This window comes from Tenrec ecaudatus, chromosome 2 (genome assembly GCF_050624435.1).
Source record: "Tenrec ecaudatus isolate mTenEca1 chromosome 2, mTenEca1.hap1, whole genome shotgun sequence".
NCBI lineage: Eukaryota > Metazoa > Chordata > Mammalia > Afrosoricida > Tenrecidae > Tenrec > Tenrec ecaudatus.
Genome location: NC_134531.1, coordinates 293,752,307 through 293,758,145, shown reverse-complemented (window position 1 = coordinate 293,758,145; position 5,839 = coordinate 293,752,307). Strand labels below are relative to the sequence as shown.

General features: G+C 39.7%; 1 non-coding gene across 1 annotated transcript; it reads left to right on the top strand.

Annotated features, from left to right (window-relative positions):
* The first annotated feature begins 4,170 nt into the window (after positions 1 to 4,170).
* LOC142441589 (small Cajal body-specific RNA 4) lies at positions 4,171 to 4,298 on the top strand. Its single transcript, XR_012782956.1, has one exon.
* The last annotated feature ends 1,541 nt before the right edge of the window (positions 4,299 to 5,839 follow it).

Genomic DNA, 5,839 nt, shown 5'->3' with positions numbered 1-5,839 from the left:
ACACACAGCATTTTATTTCAAGTTATATTTAAAGAGAAAAGGTTAAGATTTAAGACCAGAAGTAAATGACATGTGAGTACAAATATAGATGCATTTTTTAATCTGAAGATAAACATAGATAAAATATAACCTAATATCAATTCACATTATCCAGTTAGTCGATCAAAAATGAATTAAAGGAAAATATCATTCATTGTGGTAAAATATTGAAATGTAATTTTACATAAAAATTATAAAGCAAGTTTAAATTTGAGTTTGTCATTGTGACTGGGCGCTGTCCAGTTGGTTCTGACTCATAAGGACCCTTTGACAAAACGGCACCCTCCCCATCCGGCATGGCACACAGCTGGAATGCACCGATCCGTCCACTGTCACTCTGCCAGAGCAACAGAAATCCAGAATCTACACCCACGCCACACCCCAGTGGTTTGTCTTTCCTCCTCTGCATATCCACACTTTTTGTCCTATTTTTCTCCTCATCCTTTCATTTCTTATTAAAAATCTCCTGCCCCTTCTCTCTTTTGCTTCTTTTCCCCTTTCTTCTTTCATTCTTCTACTTATATAAACATAGATAGAGATATATACATAAATCATCCTCTTTTGATCTGAATATTTGCTTACACCTCACCCATTAATTCTTTCTGCTCTCTTTTCTTCCTTCTGAAACGTATTTTCATGAATCCTATTAATTCTGATAACCCTTCTGAAACACGTTTCCCCATTATTATTTTACAAAGATGTTAGCTTGGTCAGACAGGCACTTATTTTAACTATTATTACTTTTATTTTATTTTTTCTCTTCTCCCAAGCCAACCCCCAAATTCCCCTGCTTACTTCTTCTGTTTCTTTTCTTCATTTCACCACATGTGTTCCAGCTCCTGTTTGACCTCTCATACATCACCAAACAAAGCCAACTACTCTAACATGAATCAGTAGCTCAGACACCACTAACAACTGCACCACGATACCAAGTAAACATCCGCCAACTCCAATCAACCCCCCAAATCAAGAGAAACAAACACACGTAACTGGAGATAACACAAACCCAATGGAGTACTCTGAAAAAGAGGCTCTGGAACTATCAGAAGCAGAATTCAGAAGAATGGCCTTTAGGTTCTTCCAAGAAATAAGGAAATACTTATGAGAATGGCAGGAGAAATTTCAAAACTAAAACCCATAAGCTAAAAGGTGTCCTAGAAGGTAAGCAATGAGATGACAGAGTTAGGCAACATAGCAAAAGACCTGAGGAATGGAAGAAAAGGAATAATGAATCGGTGTACTCCAATACTGTCATTCTAAGCACAATGGATGAGAGGAACAGTCAACAACAACAACAACAACAACGCAAAGGAATCAGAAGAAAGCCTGAAAATGATATGAGACACAATCTATGACTCATGGGGATCCTGGGGCAAGAAGAAACAAGCAAGGAAAAATTTCTACAAAATACATAGTATGAGAAATGAAAGAACATTTCCCCAATGTCACAAAAGAGGAGAAAATAACTATTCGAGAAGCCGAGGGAATCCCCAGTAGACTAGATCCCCAATAGGAAAACATTCCAACACTCAGAGTGGAACTCTTCAATTTTCAGGTAAGAGAGAGAGCACCGAGGGCCGCTAGAGGAAAGAGAAGAGACACCTACAAAGGAAAACTGATGCAGGCCTCTCTGCCAACATTATGCAGGCAAGAAGACAGTCCCCCACCCCACCCCCACACCTGACAAGTGAGAAGCCTACATCCATCAAAATTATCCTTCAAATACTAGGGAATAATGAAGGTACTTACAGACAAAGAAACGTAAGGAATTCATAAAAACAAGACCAGCATGCAAGCCTCCCCTGACAGAGAAGGTTTTAAAACCATCCCCCCTTCCATTGGTCAACACACTAGAACCGGGCTTGGATTAAGTTATTTTTAATTTGTTCCTAAATCTCATGCTAGTAATACATCGTTAGAAACTAGATTGTGTACACGGCTCCTTAGAAGACACTATAGGAAACAGTACTCCCTGAGGGTACTGTTACCTTGAGGCAGATGGAACTATGGGTTCTAGTCATGCACACCACTAGCAATTGACTTTAAGCTTTTCTCCGTTCACGGGAATTCCTAAAAAGTAAAAGGTTGACATGTAATTGAATCTGTTCCTTAACCATTTTTAGTATAAGTTTTCTATGATTTATATAACAATAGTGCTTCAGAGTTTCATCTTGCTGTCCCCAAGGGGCAATAATATTTACATATATAACCTGCTTATTTTGTTGCTAAAGATTTCTTTGAGCCTTTGGTGGGTTTTGAATAGGCAACAGAGAATTTTGGTGGCATCCACATCTGGAAATTCCATCACCCCTTTCGGATAGAGTGTGCATTTACTTTAAATTTTATAAGAATTTATTATTTTATAATTAGAAAATTCTAGACCCATCCCCAAATTTAAAAAAAATATGTGAGTTGGAAATATCTTGTTAAAATCCAGGTGATAATTTAGTAGATCTCAAGGAAGGATGATATTTCAGAATTTTGAATCAGCTTCCCAGCTGATGTTGCTGACTTTTGGACCACATTTTCATATCAAAGGGCCAATATTTCCAAGAAATACCTGAGAATAAAATGGCAAATTTGACCTAAAGTATGGTGTTCTCAACCAATAAAAGTAATCTTATTTCTTTTACTGACCACAGAGAGCATTAGTTTAAAAAGAACTAGTTATAATATTTACTCTTTCTCAAAGTGGTTATATTTCTTCTGATGTGGAACATTTACTTCTCCTGAAAAAGGCATTTTTGTTGAGAAGTATGGCCGTCTTCAAGGTTTGCACACATAGCTTCACAATGTGCATAAGACTGAACAAGAACTCTTATCTGGATGAAGTGAAGAAACTGAAATTTTAGCCCAAGGAATCATAGATAGGTACTTCGAGGGGAAAGGACTTGGAGAAAATGATAGCTGCCTTTAATTATTGAAGAAAGAGTAGACTTTTCTTGTGTTTCCTTGGATGATTCCTCTGGAACTACGCTGATGTCATCAGGTTAAGCCGAGAGCATGAAGAGGGGCAACAAGTGGCCTAGTTGGACAGTAACCGCTCGTTTGCAGAAGTCGATGTAGATGACTGAATTGCCATTGGCCACCTATCTAAAAAGGGTTGCAAAATTAACCAAATAACGATCCAATCTTGAGAATGTATGACCCTTCTGGAAGTACTGTTTACCTCCCATATCGTTGGAAATAATTTTGACTCACCCTACATTTGCAAAAGCAATACCCAAACTTCCCCTAAAACCTTTAACTGCAATCTAAATCTCTTGCAGGATCCTAACAAACTTATTAAAACTAAGAAATAAACATTAATATGATAATATTATTTGAGAAATGGAAGCCTTATTTAAATGATTTTGGTTTTCTTGTTTTGGTTGGAATACTTTGTATTCTGCTCTGGTATCTAAGCGGGCATCCTGCCATGTCCCTTGTGCCCCTCCAGTCTGCGGCAGTTCCTCCTGTCTTGCTTTGACACGGATGAAGGAAACCAGTCAGATATTTGGAAGAATGTGTCTCAGTTGGGAGTTCTTTGATGTTTTCTCACTAATAGATTAAGGTTTTGTGTTCTTGGCAAGGTTACCACAGATGTTGATGTGCCCTGCTCAATGTATCTTATGAAGGATTACTAGTAATGGTAACCTTGATCACTTAGTTGAAGTGGTTGCCTGCCTGGCTTCTCCATTGTAAATGAATTATTTTTTTCTTCATAATAATTTAGTACTTGAGGGAGATACTTTGACACTAAGAAAATGCTACCATTTCTTCTTCCTGTGTCCACTTCAGACGGAACAACAAACCAACCAGACACGGACTCTTTCCGTTTAGGAGCCATTGCTAAGATTTTAGCTTGTTTGTCCTGGAATCTCAGCTCTAATGTTTTGTTTTGTTTTAAGCCACAAACTTGCCCTTTGTCCATCATCATGAGTTGTAAGAACGGAAGCGGTATTCTTTCTAGTTGTCTACCGCCCTGAGCTGAGACTCGAATGCCATGTACATTCATTCTGCTTTAAAGACAAAATTGAACCTCAGGATTCTGATTTTTTAATTTGGTTGAAAAGTTTAAAAATAGAATTTTCAAGATAGTGAGAGAGAGAAAAAAAGTGGCGTTGAAATATGTGAATACAACACGCTTCTGCTAGAAGACTAAGAAGGCTGAGTCTCATGAAGCACAACTCTGCTGATACACTCCTCCTAGACAACAGGGGTGGCGAGAGCAGCCCTTACTGAGAGCATCACAGGGCTGACTGTACTACTCAACATTCGAAGGGAAAAGACCCCCAAATCCCAACATGCTTCTGTTATGAACGACAGGATATAAAGTAGAACAAGCCTTGGATTCAAAGACTTGGTTTCTTTTGTCTGCTGTTGCACCAGCTGTCTGTGAGACCTCGATCAGGCTCCCGCCCCGCTGCAATTACCCTTGGAGAAATTAAGAGACTATATCTGAGCAGCTCACCGAGCACATTTCCTGATTCCAAGACAATAGTTCTCTTGCTTCTGATGGCTCGAGATTGAACAGCACATACTGAGTATTCTCTATCTACCAATCACCGGATACGACATTGTACGTACAACACCATTTAAAATGAAGGACAGTGTTGTAGGAAGACAATATTATCCCCATGTTGTAGAAAAGGAAATTGAAATGAAGTGATTCAACCAAAGTCACGGGAGATTGTGAAAGAGGTAACATTTGAAGACCAGGAGCTTTGGTGGCCTAGCAGTTACACATTGGCTGCTGACTGCAAGACCAGCAGTTCAAAACCACCAGCAGTTCCATGGGAGAAAGATGAGCCTTTTGACTTCTGTAAAGCGTTGGCCTCAGAACCCCACAGGTGTCCCATAGGGCTGTTATGAGTCAGAATCGACTAGATGGAAGTGAGGTTTTTTTAGTTCTGTTTTGTTTAAATAACTGAAAATCCAATGCTCTGAGCAAGATAAATATTTATTAACACTACAATAAATTACTAAGAGACAGTTCACTCTCAGGCCTTCTCTGTATCTTAATTAATTCCAAAGCATGGTATGATTTATAAGACATTGTTATTGAGCTTCTATACTGTATAAACCTCTGTCCTAAGCAGGCTAGAGGACGGGTGTGACATAGCCCCTGGCATTCAGAGAATCTTAAATACAAAGTGTAATCAAGTGAACGAGCTGGCCAACAATCAGGAAAGCACCCGGGCGTGTAAAATGAAGCTACGGACAGATGCTGGAGTGAAGAGGAAGTCGTGGTCCTTGTGGGCTGAGGGTAGTCAGAGAAAGCTTTCAGCGAGGACAGGATTTTTCTCCTGGCCTTCAAGAACAGGGAGACTAGGTTAGACAGTAATGAAAGGAAGGGGTTTGTGGGCCTAGTATAGCATTTGGGGTACAGGAAATGGCTTGAGCAAAATCAAAGAAAACAACAAAGATTCAGGTGGTATTTGGAGCACATGGACCAGACCCATTTGAATGAAGCAATGATTCTCTAGAAGAGAAGTAGCAACACAGTTGAAAGGTAGATTGGACCTACGTTTGGAGGGCATCAGTGCCAAGCGAAGGATGGTAAGTTTGGTTCAGCAGACAATGTAGGATTCAGGGAAAACATGATGTGAGAGAAGACCCCTTACGCTGATAGGCAGAGTGGGTTGCCGCACATGGGAAAGGGTCCAAAAGAATCGTCCTAAGGATAAAATAAGCATCCACAACGTGGGATAAGGAAGGCAAATTGTTGGGAGTTAGAGTCTTCCAGCCCGGACTCCTCCCTGAGGTAAAACTCGGGGCTCTCAACCTATGTGGCTTCTACAAAATGCCGATAATACCC